Source organism: Antedon mediterranea, chromosome 4 (genome assembly GCF_964355755.1).
Source record: "Antedon mediterranea chromosome 4, ecAntMedi1.1, whole genome shotgun sequence".
Lineage (NCBI taxonomy): Eukaryota > Metazoa > Echinodermata > Crinoidea > Comatulida > Antedonidae > Antedon > Antedon mediterranea.
Window position 1 is genome coordinate 26,118,447 of NC_092673.1, and position 16,298 is coordinate 26,134,744.

The 16,298-nt window shown below is 31.1% G+C and overlaps 1 protein-coding gene across 3 annotated transcripts in view; it reads right to left on the reverse strand.

Moving 5' to 3' along the window:
• Nucleotides 1–16,298, reverse strand: part of LOC140047055 (Kv channel-interacting protein 4-like) — a 146,587-nt gene that overhangs the window by 87,449 nt on the left and 42,840 nt on the right. The gene's annotated exons all lie outside the window — the stretch shown is intronic.

Here is a 16,298-nt window from a genome sequence, read left to right on the forward strand (position 1 = left end):
CTCTATAACAAGGGGTGGAACTAAAAAAAAAATTTTATAAAGTGTTTATTGGAAGATAAAATCAAAATTTAAGAAATCCTCAAGACACAAGAAAATCATTCACTTGTCTTAGTTTTTAAATTCAATCAGGAGAAGCGGATGCAGGATTTTTAAAAGAGTGAGTGGGAGGGAACACCTAAAAATGTGGGATGGGGAGGGGAAAGAAGAAGCTGCTTATTCAAAGCCAGAATGTAGTAAAAATGATTATGATTCTTGAGAAAAGAATATAAAACGATACTACATTTTAGGCGACATACCCACTCATGGTAGTGCATAATACATAAACATATTACAAAGATAATATTACAATTTTTCTCAATTTCAATTAACCCACTATTACATTTTACGATACTAACCAGCCAACAAATATTACAAAATTACACCTTTATAAAATATCATTGAGGGAGAGAGATATTTATGGTTTACAATAAATCCTAATTACAAGGTAGAAAAGATTACTTATATTATGTCTTCTGTTTTAGTTCTATAAATAAAATCAACTTCAAGATCGTTATGTTTTTATTTCATATATTTTTTAAATCATCATTCCTAACACACTTAATATTGAAAACACATTATGCAAATTTACAATGTTTATGAAATTGAGAAGCATCCACTTACTCGTAATCTTAGTAATTAAGTATATACAATTCATATAATTGTTTACGTACTAAAACCGAAAGTAAAGATTACATGATGCGAAAGCTGCTTGGCGGTTGTCATCTATACTAAGTCCCCAATCAACATGAGTAATCAACACAAGAAGATCGCTAAGCAAATTGCAACTCACCAAAACCTTGTTCAAATCCCAAACGCATTCTGAAACATTTTGGAGAAACTCAACGGATACAAGTAATGTTTTTGGCACAGAACGACATTATTCAGATATTTTACGAGGGTAAATTAATGAAATGTATCTTCAATGTAACAAACCGACCTCTGAGTGATAAAAAAATCGATGAAGTGACTACAGTAACACAGAGCAATTAGAGATGTTATTAAGCACTTAATTATTATAAAATAGGCCATAATATAGTGATTTAAATTCTGGAGAATGGAAGCTGGCAGAAAAAAAAATCATTTCTCACTATAAATATAAAATCCATATCCTCTTGTCTAAATACACAAAATAATTTGTGGATATTTTTTTCACAATTTAAATAGATTTTGTTTATGGAATACCTGTTGAATTTCCAGGCTTTTTGGAAATGGAAATTACAATTAATTTAAACTCCTTTGCTGATTACAGAAAATACTTAGAAGTGGTAGAATTTAGTATAAAATAGAATTTGCAAATAAAATATCGAGTTAAAAACATCTTAAATATGCACAATTTAGCCAAATGAAATTTAAACGAGAATAAGAAATCGACGAACTGGTACCAAGTAAAATTGATAAAATAATGTATAAAAGAAACCAATAAACAGAGCTACAAAATGAAGAAGATTCGGAGACATAAATGTGGAAAAGGAAAGAAAGAGAATTATGATGGCTATGGGCAGATGATGAAAAGAGCTGGAGAGCAAGAAGAATATCAATTTCTTTAATCTGAATAGTTAAGGTGTTCTTCACCAAGTAAGGTCTTTGGAGGTCAAAACTGCTCAAAAGAATGATGTACACATATGTTTATGTTTATATAAAGTAGTTTGTTACAAAAGTGCCATCAAATGCCCTGTAAGAAGCTTGTTTTCATGAATTTATCAGTGAATAAACTGACAGACAGATAGAGATCAATGGATATAAGATCTTCCAAATACATTGGAGAAGGGTTATGGAGACATTTGAAGATACTATGTAGTTGATGGGATGTCACATGACTTTGGAGCTTTCAAAAATGATTTTTGCAGCTTTAGAGAAGAGCGGCAGATGAATGTCACTTGAGACTTGTCAAGGCAGAACTTTGATAAACGTATCTGCAAATTATATTTGTGACTGTATAGCATTATTTTAATTCAAGTAAACATAAATTTTGTAACGTATGATACATTACAATTTAAAACACAATTAATTTGTAGTGAACAGCAGTGTCAGCTGGTCAAACCACTAATTCACTTGTTATATATACTTATCTATCAGTTAGAAACAGTTAAGATTTTACTAATTACGAAATTTAATTATAACCAACTAGACTGAATTGCTACTCGAGAGAAAAGAATCAATATTTATGCAAGTACAAAGTAAATTGGACGAAATTTGAAAACATAGTTACAGAAGATGATAACAGTAAAGAAATTGATTGCAAAATAATAGATTATTTTGTATAAATATAACATAATTTTCTTAAGCTGTTCAAACTATCTTTTAGCTTAAAAAAAATGTGTGATGTGTCCAAATATGGTAGTGATATGCTTAAATATGGTAGTAATATGACATCATCATGTCCATATATGGGCACATCACGTTTTTGTCACATAAAGTTTGATAGTGTAGACAGAGCTTTAAATCTAGTTATCTCATTAGAATGTTACAGTTCTTTTATAAACTGTCTTCGGGCTATTCATTATCTAGCCAACTATCTTATGGAAACTAGCAGGTGGCATAAAAAGACCATAACAACAAGCTATGAAATAAAATGAGCGACAATAATCAAAGTGAAAATTAATATTGTTAAAACTTGTTTACTGAAATTGCTTCTATAATATACATAAAATAGATGTTTATTAATTGATTAAATGTTTTAATTCATGAGTTTAGTGAGTTGATATTAATAATAATAAGCCACATATTAAAATACTACTATAGTTTTCCCCAAAATTTTATCAGCAAAATACAGAAAAACAAAAACACAAAATTCTCAAAAATCTGACGAGCAGACTGATAATAATAATAATAATAAACAGTATTCATATAGCGTCTAATGGATCACTGACCCCTCTAGGTGCTTTACATAGGACCTTAACTAATGGTAATAAACTATCCCCCGCCGGACACCATTCCGGTATTTCTTAGTCGAGGTTTCGGGGATGGAGACAATCAATAATGTGAAAAAAAAAAAAAAAAAAAAAAAATTTAACTAAGCTTAACTATGCTTAACTGATGAATAGAACCATTGAATATCACTTTACTGTTGATTATAATGAAATTACAAATTACCACATTACAAAATCGACCAATCAAATTGCACAAATATATTTAGGTGCGCTATTAAATTAATATACTGTGTGTATAAAGTATATAATCTCCATACATTATTTAATTCATTGTCAAATTCCAAATTTTAAAAGAATGCTGATATTAAAGAGTTTATTGCAAATAAAGTACTTAAGTTTATTATTCTTTACTAGCTATTGTTTATATAATTAATTTGAATATACAGTACATTAAATTATATTGGAATCAAATATAAATTACCATATTATAACACAGCAATAGAATATTAATAATATTTGGTACTACTGTATTTGCATACACGAAAATATTAAAATACACGGTATTCAGATTGTGTGTGATTTTCAAGATAATAGTGCAAGCCTGAGGAGTTCGAGACAGGTATAATAAATTGCACAATATTTGTATAACGATGCACAATGGTACTGTACAGTACATATATTTATACTCAGATTTCAATTCACTGTTTTCCCATCTGGATGTGCGGGTGTATTTTCATAACAGTAAATTGTATAATACATTAAAATTCTAACTTACAAATATATCAAAATGCTTATAAATATATATAAATATTTGTATCAAACAATAAAATGCTATTAAATCAAAATACACAAAATGATGTTTTATGATTTGACTTGACAAGATTGATTAATTCAATACAAAACGCAATTAATTGTGTACTTGAATATACAACAAACAAGTGACAAAGGGTCTTCAATAGAAAAGAAAATGGATTCTTGTCATGTAATATTAACCAACAATACCTTCCCCCAGGCCCCCACTGAAAAACATTAATCTAACAATATTATTTGAAAGCATTGCATGTTAAAAAAACACATTTTGAAAATATTTCTAAGTGCAAATATATTTAAATGCATTATAAAACATTCAAATTTTAAAATATGTTGCAATTAAGTCCACATTATTAAAGAATGTCAAGTGTGAGTGAATGCAGGTATTCTGTATTTAACATTACATATGTTAAATGTAGAGTAGAAAAGGAAGCCATTATCAACAATATTTTAAACAATCATTTCAATGCAGATGTTCGGAGATGTTCCGTCTGGTTTTTGATCAAATTGAAATTTATTATAGCCTTAAAACTAAAATTCATTATCAATTATAGTAGATTTATTTAAATTACAAAATAATGTTCTAGAAAAAATATCTTGTACTAGTACAGATATTTTGTATTCTATATTCATAGTAGATTTTTAATAAAACCTTTCCTTTACTTAGTAAATCCCTATTTAGGGGTCACACCTTTTCAGGGGTCACACCTTTTCAGGGGTCACACCTTTTCAGGGGTCACACCTATTCAGGGGTCACACCTATTCAGGGGTCACACCTATTCAGGGGTCATAACTATTCAGGGGTCATAACTATTCAGGGGTCATAACTATTCAGGGGTCATACCTATTCAGGGGTCATACCTATTCAGGGGTCACACCTATTCAGGGGTCACATCTTTTCAGGGGTCACATCTTTTCAGGGGTCACACCTATTCAGGGGTCATAACTATTCAGGGGTCATACCTATTCAGGGGTCATACTGAAAAGGGGTAAACTTTGTTAGGATGTACCATTATAGGTGTTCTATTGTATTTAAATACAAAAGGTAAAATCATGTTATAGCAAAATCTAGATGGTTTTTGCCTTACAATTATTATTCAGTATAACATCATGTTGTTATATACATTACATAGTTCCTCTCTTTAAACCAATCTTTAATTGACTATTATTAAGTCTAGTAGTATAATTTCTAATTCATTCGGTCTCTTTTGTAAGTATTTCGTAATTGTACCAGTTAATTCATACACTGGAGACAGCAAAGCGAGACAAATTGCTCCTATTTAACCAATCTTGAATTTACTTTATGTTTCAAATACAATTTCTAATTTATTTTATTATAGTTTTTTGTTCACGTCTAGTATAATCTATAATGTAGACGACGCAAAACAAATGGTTTTCTTGAATTTACTATACTGTAAAATTGTTTCAGGCATTTTTTTCAATTTATTTCAAATTACAGTACAGTTTATAAATCCCTTTTCTTTTTACTCATTTTTATAACATGTATATGCATGTTCTTAATATTAGTAAAAGGTAAAGGTGAGTCCCGTGTTCTCTGAACGTAGGGGAATGAGCTGTTAGGAGCTCATTGTACTAAGCCTCGGCATTATGTGGTAGGGTGGCCAGTTCCTTTCCACGCCGCCTTTTTTCTCCCTAGTATTTTCAACCAGGTACTCATTTACAGCTGAGTGGACTGGGAGTTGTCGGGAATTGAACCCGGGTCTATCTGTATGACAGTCAAGTGTCCTAACCACTCGGCTATCAACAACTCCTATTATTAGTATATTAGTATATTAGTAATTAGTATATATTGTTTATAACAGAGATGATTTTACAATACAAATGCCTTTGTGTGTTTATAGCCATCTTGAATTTACAGTATAATGTTTCTAAGTTGAACATAATTTGTTTTTGGGAGATTTTTTTTCAATTTATAATTAATAATAATACTCGTATATAGCACTTCTAAGCGCTTCACATTATTACTCCGGTCATTTTTTAGAATCAAACAGGTATTTGAAACATACTGCCATAATGAAGCTAGTAATCAGCGCAAAGTTGTGTCTTGATCTAACCGGTACCCATTTTATACACATGGGTGGAGAGAGGCAAACGTAAGTAAAGCGTTTTGTCTAAAGTTACAAGAAATGCGGCGAGAGTTGGATCAGTAATCAACGTCCAACACACACTGCGCAACATGCCCATATCTCAATTTCTGGATCATTAGTGACTGGGCAGTTTCTCTTTTTCTTAATATTAGTAATTAGTATATTTTTTCTATGATAGAGATGATCTGCAAGACAAATGGTTTCCCTCGTTCTTTCCATCTTGAATTTACTGTATGTTTTCTATGTTGAACATAATTAAGCTTAATTCAGTTTAAGGTCTCATTAGACTCTCAATCTTATTACAATGCACGTCATTATACAGAATCATTAATTACCTTTCACATATTGTCTCTCCTTAAATATAAAAATGACAAAATAAGTGTATTTTGGATTGATTGTAATACATTATATTTACTGTGCACCAATAGCCAGTAAATTTAGATAATCAGAACTGTATCTACCCTACCATGGTTAGCACACAGTGAGACAACTCCCTTCCCTTTCTTAATAGTCTACTATGTCTATTTTTTACACATGCTTTTTGTGACCAACAGCTTAACATCCCATCTAGAGGTGTTTCCCATGTAAAAGGAACATAGTTTCTAAACTCATTCTGCTTTGATTTTAGTATATTTTTTCAATTGACTGAACAGCTCTATAGTTGCCTATTTTTCTTAGAAAAAAAATAAAATAAGAACGCTGTTGGATAAGTATTGATGGTACGGTTGAAGTGGATAGCAACAGATAGTAACACCCTCTGCGTGGTACGGTGGAACAACACTAGTTTTTTACAGTATGTATGTACAACAGAGACCAAAAATATGCATCTCCCTTTCCTACGTGAATTCAAATAGCTGTATACACTAATATGTATATAGAAAGTCTATCAAACTGAATTTTTAATAGCAAATTTTATAATTGATTTATTGTTTGCATTTAACATTGATTCTTCCCTCATGACATATGGCAATTCAAATAGAATATTAGACATTTCAATATATAGTTTCACAATATTCTGGAAAACAATGTTTTTAACAAAATAATATATTTTTCAAATGATGATGATGAAAAACAATAAGGTTTTATTATTATCAATATTTATTAATTAATTTAATTTTCTAAGCCACAATACAACAAAGTATTAAAGCAAAAATTATGTTCATTTGTTTTCAGTTATTTTTAAAGCTCTGCAATTTATTTCTGGCTGTTTTACTTTATCGTTTTGATGTAGCTTTTTTTGTTACTGTATTAATTTGGATCTCCATTGAGATCCACCCACTGATCCCTGCAGTCATTTTTTCATTAATTTTCCTTTGAATGTATATAACTATATAATATACACACACATGTGTGCAAAACCCAGTTTTTAGACTACTTTTAAAAAGAACAAAATCGAGTTAAAGGTCAATCTAGTTCACAAAGCATGCCATTATTGCTTTATAATATAGCCAATACTTACCAACTCTCATCATGTTTCTATGCAAATACAGTTGTACAGTTAAAAATAAATAATTTTACATACCTTTGTAATTGTATCAGGAAAAGATGAAGACAAATATGAAAGAAAAAAATAAAAATGAAAATCAGTCAATTACGGTCACTATAAATAAATTTCAGTTTACGAGCATCCTTCTCTCATTTCTTGTCAAATGAGGATTGTGGGAGCTAGTAAAATGTATGCCGACATTTGCAAGTGATAACATGGTTTGCAGGACTTGTCATCCATGTGAAAAGTGGTAGATCAAATCAAATCAAATGGGCAGGTTTCAATATTTTACAATCATTTTGTAAATCAGTAAAAAAAAAGTGATTGTTGTATAAAGTACATAAAGATTTCCACATACTGTAATGTGAGTTTTGAATAGTGACTTAAAGGTGCTCAATAATGATGTTTGTTTAAATGTTCAAAGGTAGGTGGTTCCAGAGCCTAGATCCACCAATACTGAAAGTCAGATCTCCCTAACTATGTTTGCTCCTCGGAATGTTCAGTAGCACCTGATGCCTAGATCTTAGTACTCACTATCCTTGATTGTCAATAATTATGAGAGGTACTTGGGAGCGCAACATTTGGGAATACAACATCCCTTCAAGACCACAGAAAGAAAATGGAATACCATCAATGCTGGAGTGGCCTACAATGTATACTCCTAAGTTGCCTCTCTCAGCATTTCAGTTAGTTCAATGTGAAAATTGGAATGTACAATTCTAACATAAATCTTTAAAAGACATTGTAACGCAATTACAGTATTATATTCTTAAAAGCAGCATCTAATCACTTGCAAGATCCTCATTGAACCTTACATGCATTAGTATTTTTATAGCCTCTTTCATCTGATTTAAAAACTTGGATTTTTTCCAATATATCTGAATTGTTCAGTACCTGACGAGTACATCAATGGCACTAATTTCCAATCAAATTCATATACAATGATAATAATAGTTCATTCTTATATAGCGCATATAAGCAAGCTCTCAATGCGCTGTACATAAATTAAAATAGACGAGAAGTGGCAATAATTTAAATTAATGAACAACTTGTTTGAAAAGGCCCGAAGACTTCAACTGGTCTTGAAAGAGTAGCACACTGTACGATTGAAATTGGTAGGGAATTCCACAATTATTGGAGTCAAAAGCATTACTAGAAATTTAGTTTTGTTTGTACAATAGACTCACTGCAGCATTGCAATACATTGTCATAATCACTACAGTTAAAGAAACATGTTCAAAATCCTGAATACACCACTTAGGAAGGAAATTGTAACTCTTTTATAAATTGAATCTGTACAAAGAGAAATTTAGTAACTCGAAAGTGGTGCAGTGTTTAAAATCAAACTTGCTTGCTAGTATAAATTATTATATGTACTAATATGTTGTCGGTATTTTTGTTTAATGTAAAATGCAACAGCTTGACTATAAACCTTTATGACTAATTGAAATATCTAGTCAATATTTAGTCAATGTTCTTTACAAAATATTTCTCCATAAAAATGCATTGAACGCACACTTTACAATACAAACGATGGCCTATTAGCATTATGACATTTCAAAACATGAACTATGTATTAAAAAGGTCAAATAGTATTCTTTCTTTAACACTTTGACTGCCAAACACGAAGATCTTCATTTTTGGAAACACAACGCTTGACTGCCAAATCTGGATTTTGGCGAAACATTGATGTAAGATTTATGATTTATTTATTTTTCGATAGTGATAACTTGTTTTTATAGGCCTACCGGTGCCGTGTAAGTAACTTTTTCGTTGTTTGTTGATCTCACCGGGCGATATTTTCATATTGTGATGTCTACGAAAAACTAAAAAAGTGGGTTACTTTCATTTTACTATTACGATTTACATATTGCGATTTGAAAATCGTTCTTGGTACCATTGTAAAGCTAAAATCTTTATGATTATTTTAGTCTAAATTACATGTAAATCAGATCACGTACATAGTTTCAATCAGCTTTAATAAAAACATCGAATTGGGCTATAAATGCTGGCGGTGGCAGTTTCTAACTGGAAAAACCTCTGGCAGTCAAAGTGTTAATTATTCTAATCAGAAATTGCCTTTGCACATTTAAGTCTTTTAAACATTTAAATCGATAATGTCTAGCTTTTAAAACATGAACATGAATTAGGTTTGTTAATGTTGTCATTTTAAAATAGTTTTTTACATATTTTTTTAAAGGCAACATTTTTTTCACTAGATAACTTGTTTTATATTGTTTCTTTTCTTTTATACAGATGCATTTGTTAATCTCGAAAATGTTATAAACATGTACATAAAATATAATATAAATTGCTGCTATCATTAATAAAAAATATCAAGAGGGCATGACCCTTGTATTTACTAGAGCGATAGAGCCAGCTGGCTTAAAGCGCAATAACACAGTGTGAACACAAACATTTACAATTATGTCCGTAATTAAAAAGTGCTTATTGCGCACCAAGTCTTCACATTAATATCCCAGTTAATAACTTGAATATGTTATGGATGATATACAGCTCTCCAGGAGAGATATTCTATAATCAAACAGCTGTAAGCAGTGCAATTTATTTACACTTCTTGGGTGCTCACTTACACTCCTGGGTGAAAAGCAATGACAGTAAATACATATGATACATATGATGATAAACTAATGATTATTCTTATATTATAATTAATGTTATTTAACTTATTAATTAATGGTTTAACTGAATTTTTATTAATAAATTAAGGTTTATTTTTTACAAATTTCTGCAAAATACATGTACAAACCAAAAGCAAGGAAAGAGAAAAAAACAGCAAAACAGCTAGTTGATCAACCCAAAACAGACAAGTTAAATTGACAACATTTTAAAAAATAAGCAACAATTATGTAGTTTACTCTTTAAAAAAAAATTTTAAATTGCAAATTTCACAGGGCAATTATTTCATGACAAGGTCACGAAATATTATTCATGTTATAAAATAAGATATTAAAAACTATACAAAGAAAATCATACTCTATTGGTCTAACGGCATAATTAACATTGATTAATTAAATTTGACATAGAATAACTTAATATAGATCAGATTCCTGAGTGGATACGAACATAATTACTTCATTAACTTTCCAGATTAATTTCTAATAAATGACTATTTGCATTGCGTTCCTCTCGGATCTCTTATGATTGTTTAACTGGGAAATCAATTAAAATGATAAGGATATACAGGATCATAAATACGTTCTCGTAATGCAATACGTTAAGTAGTCAACAGATCATTAATAACGATTTTAAATCACTTTATCATAATATGAGTTCATTGAGATCATCAGGCATCAAGACAGGGAGGTAAAATTTACATACCACATGAATATTCATTTATTTTTGTTGCTATATAATTATTCTTAGTAGTAGGAAAGAAAATGTTCAATATAATTATTTCATATTTTAAATATATAAGCGTTCTTTGTTTGATATTTTTATGTACTTAGTTTAGTGTAGTTGTTTTGTTATTGTAATATTATAATGCAAGCATTCATTTTTATCTTTGCTAGCGCATTGTATTTTAAATTTATATCAAAATAAATAAAAATGACTGGGAATTTGTATAAGAATTCTTTGTTAAGTGCAAGGACGCCAATCTATATTTGATGACAGTGGGTAAGAGGGGGGGGGGGGGGAGAAGATTGGAAACTACAGAAGGTGAAAAAATGAAACATTGTTTCTAGTGATATTCACAGTGTAAAGTTGCTGCTTATACAAAATTGTATGGATTTGCCTGCAGACAAAATTTACGAGGGAAGAGACATTAACCAGAATTTGTGCCATTGGCATTAATGGTTTTCCCACCAACTCAAGATTTTTCCTTACAAACATATTGGTGAGTAGGCCTATATCCTTTTTATTGGAGGCCCTACTTATAGTAGCTGCATTATAAGTAGGACATGTACTAAATACTAATATAAGTGTATTAAATATTTCTTGTAGATATTTGTGTAATTATCTATCTCATTGGCCTATTTTAAATCGTCTTTAAACCATTCACAAAATCATTTGATAATAAAATCTCTTTACAATACAAAGCACTGGTAAGTTAATGAGGCATTGGATGCAGCAATCCTTTCAAGCGCTTGGTTGTATTTACAAGTATTTATGTTTTTAGCTTCCAAGTTAATACCAAGATTAACCGTCATTTAAGCTACCATTGTGTGTTTTCTTTTTCTGCCTTGTACAATACAACTCATTCTCAATCCCTAATTTAATAACTGATGACCGTAGCCATACAATTTGTTTTTAAACTTATTTTACTTTTGTACTACAGTACTGACTACAAATCATGTACCATAACCCGCGTTTGTCGCGCGTGTAAAATATGTGTAATTGCCGCGTGCCTGTATTTGCCGTGTGGACCATGACGTCATCACTTTGTAGCTTTTTACTGGTAAAATATGGAACTCCCGGTACGACGCCCGCGACAACACACACGTGGGTATCAGTTTGTTTTGTTTCTATTGTTTAGGCCTACCATCATATTTATGTAATCTGAACCCGCCCGTTTACTGTATGTAACAAAGTTTATGGCAAACAATAAATAAGAAAGTTTATAGAATTCATGTAAATTGTTTTTCATCGGGGTTTTGTTTAGAGTTCACGTCGTATTATTTTATATAAAATAATGTGAGGCGTACAGTGAGAAGTGTACAACAGGGAGGCTAGAATAGAGAGCTACTGTACCTAAGCCCCCCACAAAAAAAAAAACATATTTAGCGATCTTTAATAGGTCAATAAATAGCCTAATAATAGTAAAATTATAAAATGATGTTTCCTTGTATTTTCGTAACCGTAAGCCAAATATTTAAATTAAAATACAGCGCTAGTGTTTTAGGCCAAGTACAGTATTCGCTCAAATAACTGTGACTGTGAATGGGTTTTCCGCCGCTCGGTGTAGAAAGTCAAATTATTACGTTCTTCTTGTCTGCATTGTATACTTGCTTTATACATTCTCTGCTTATGAAACGACTTAATAAGTTGCTAAATTGACGTTTAAAGCAGATATTTGTCTGACATCAGCCCATGTTTATAATGAAAACACAACAAGGTTCCGAAAATGGTACAGTCCAAAATGAGGTGTGCAATTAAATAATATCAACGTAAACATATGCGCACGGTATCGGGGCTGTATTCATAAGAGCCCTGGACGGGAAATGGTAAAAACTTGTATTTATTCGACCTCGCTTCTCTCTCGCTCTGGCTGTGTGCGGAGGAGAATCGCTCCAACGTGGTTTCGTGGAGCGATTAATGGTCCAGTCCGTAACAGGGGTGTACATTAGTTACCGCGCTAAATACATGCATGTCAATACTGGCGTTGTAATACTATATAAATGTTTTCCTCCCCGACGGGGAATGGTAAAACCTTTATGTTATTATTTGGCCTAGCAACTGTGTGTACTCAATGGATGAACTCTGCAACGTGGTGCGTACAGAAAGTACGTCATTCGGCCACCAGCAACGATCGTGTTTTGAAAGATATTGTTGGGTCTTTTCTACCTTGTTTTTTTTAATGAGTTTTCTCAAATACTTAATAAATATGACTTAAAATATATATAAACAAACCTTGAAAGCAAACTAGGCCTAGAATAGTAGTACTGTACTCCCGGTAGTAGGCCTACTAACTAGGCCTAGTATTTTCAATCACAGATTGCATCATGATTCATGGAAGTTTTTACCTCCATGATTGCACTATGATAAATAAATCGATTTTTTATTTCAAATAGGCCTATATTTTGTTATATAAAATGCTGTTATCCTGTACTGTAATTCCAGTTATTGTCTTGTTTGATGATAATAATATATATGAACAAAACATCAACAAATTATAAATACAGTTCGCTGCAGTTGAATTACTCAATGCAGTAATGCATGAGTGAGTATGGACAGTATTGTTAGTACCTAATTACACGCGAGTCACGCGTTTTTCACACCCGTGTAAAATGTGTGGGCTTGGTATATGATATGTAGTCAGTACTGTACCTGTATTTGTATTTTTAAGTCCAATATATGTGGAAAATAAACAACAAAACAAACTCTATATTCTTCAAAAGCCATAGCTGTTGTGAGGTTCTCAATTATTTCTCAAATAGGAACCCTTTTCAAATCATATAGATACACATCAGTGACCGCCTCAGGATAAATTGACAGGGAAATTGCCTGGAAAATACCCAATGGAAGGGGGCGTATTTAGGGTTTCTATAAAATGACAGGGGGTTGCCTGGAAATATCCAATGGCTGAAGGGGGTCTATAAACTTTCACGTTCGAGGCTTTGCTGGAGGTCATGTGCAGTCAGACAAACTAGCGTCTTTAGATTTTTCATCTGTAGAAATCCATTATTTATTAATACAAAAAAATGTAATGCATTTGCATAGTTATATTATTAACACACCTGCATCATCCCTATCAGTCATTTGTTAATAAACTTGACAAGCTGCAATACTATGATAGTTTTCAACAACAAAATATTAAAAGAAAAAAATCTAAGATTTTGCATTGCAATGACTGTATAATTATGAAATTCAAAAGAAAAATAGAATCTAAAGAGCATAGACTTTCAATGATGATTATATAATTTGAAAAATATACAATGCATCAGAAAACAACAGCTGGTTTCTATAGTATTGTTTGAATACATAATGTTATCAGTTTTGCAGAAAAGAAAAACTCAGGAATTTTAAAAATAGTATAATCTAATATTTATTTCATAAATTAAAAATTAGGAAGTAGCACAGAAGCTGTCCTTCAATACTTAACTTAAGCATAGATAAATGTATTATGCATAAGATCAGGAGTAATATACTGTACAGTTTACAAAAATAAATCTGATAGATATATTTACTATACTCAAATGGGAAACTATTGAAAAACTAACACTCTGTATAGGGATCTCAATGTTTGAGATACAAATATAAGAAAAAAGCTAAATAAAAGTCATAGTAAATTACAGAGCTAATATGCAACAGTCTCCTAGCAGTCTTATAATATCCCTAATGGCTCAATTAGCTAACTTATACATTTATTCATTGTAAATTCATAGAGTTTCTCTATATGAATGATAAAGATCAATTTATTCTTTGTAAATCAAATAAGAATAGACCAACTGAATTGGAGTTCATATTTTATAGATTGAAGTCTGCACCAACAGGTTAGAACAGCTATATACCACCAACATCTCATTTTGAACAGTGTGGCCTTTTTTTGGTTTATCCGGGTATTAGAAAGCACAGATTAGCCTAACAACTATTCATGTGTATATAAATAAGATGAAAGAGTCGCTATCCAATCGAGTTTGAACAATACCATGAAAGCCCCAGTGGTCTAATGGTTAGGACATCTGCATATCAAGCAGGCGGTCCGAGTTTGAGTCTCGGTTGGGGCGACTTTTTCTCATTCTCACAGATTTCCTCATCTTTATCGTTTCAAATTAATTAATTAAATTTCAGTATATCACTGGGCGGTTTCGAATTAATGTTCATTGCCTAATGTGTTTATACATAAGATGAATGTTATAAATAGAATAATAATATAATATAAAAATGCACCACGAGCAATTGTTCTGCCTTATTACTTGTTGGAGAAATCATACTATTAAACAGTGGCACATATTATTTGCCGATGCTATGGATTAATAGCAGAGAATTAATGAGTGTGAGGTGTTTCATTTCCTGAACGCTCCCATGTCAGTCAATGATGTATTGCTTTGAAGAAGTCAAACCATTACCTAGTTAAATAATACGCAAAAATGAGTTTGTACAAAAAGGAATAATGTACTGTATTGTCTTTGTCTGTTGGGAGAGCGATATATGGTGTAATGCTAAGGGATGTTGGACTTAGTTCGAAACCTGCCTATACCATATTGCGTGTATCCTAACAAGATACTTTAATCACTCATTGACGTATTACTTTGAAGAAGTCAAACCATTACCTAGTTAAATAATACGGTATGCAAAAATGAGTTTGTACAAATGTATTGTCTGTTGAGAGAGCGATATATGGTGTAATGCTAAGGGATGTTGGACTTAGTTCGAGACCTGCCTGTACCATACTGCATGTATCCTAACAAGATACTTTGCTCACATCATGGAAGTATAAAAATAGCATTCATGCTCTCATTTTTTCCATGCTCTCATTTCCTCATCCTTTGGATAGGACGTAAAGTTGTTGATCTTATGTTCATACATTGCACATAGAACTGGTATTCAAATATAGTAGGGATCATCATCCTCGTCCTCTGAGAGAACATTCCGATACTGAAGCATCACCATCATCCAGAAGAAATTAATTGATTGTAAATCAATATCTTAGGATAAATACAGCAAGACAACTTTTCCCAATTTATTTTTTAGCTATTGTATAGCTTTAGAGTTCTGTTTCTGTTTTTTTTCATTCAGGACTACATTACGAATGAAAAATCATTATTTGTTAAATAAAATTTTCAAATAAAGTTAAATTTCAGAAATTTATGTAATATATTCTGTTCACTTTTATTAAGAATATGTAGGACTATAATACAAATAAAAAATCATTATTTATGTTATATAAAGTTTTCAAATAAAGTTAAATTTCAATCAGAAATTTATGTAATAGATTCTGTTGACTTTTATTAAGAACATGCATGAACAAGCCGAGTATAATGCACTTTTATATCATTGCTATTGGCAAGTGTCTAGCCTACAAAAACAAATTTAAGCAAAGCAATCACTGTGAATGCCTCTAAATGAATGAATAATTTTGCCCTTGGAACTGATACTGTCATTTCATCACAATGATATTTAATCCAACTATTGTATAATTATGTAAAGAGCAATTTCAAAGGAATTCCTACGTATAAAAAGGTATACAATCTATTATTCACTGCATCAACTATTTTATGATACAGAATCTGGGTTATTGAAAGCCAAATAACCGAGTTAGTACCTTTTATTGTATTATTTAGTTAAAAAGTAGTAAAGGTA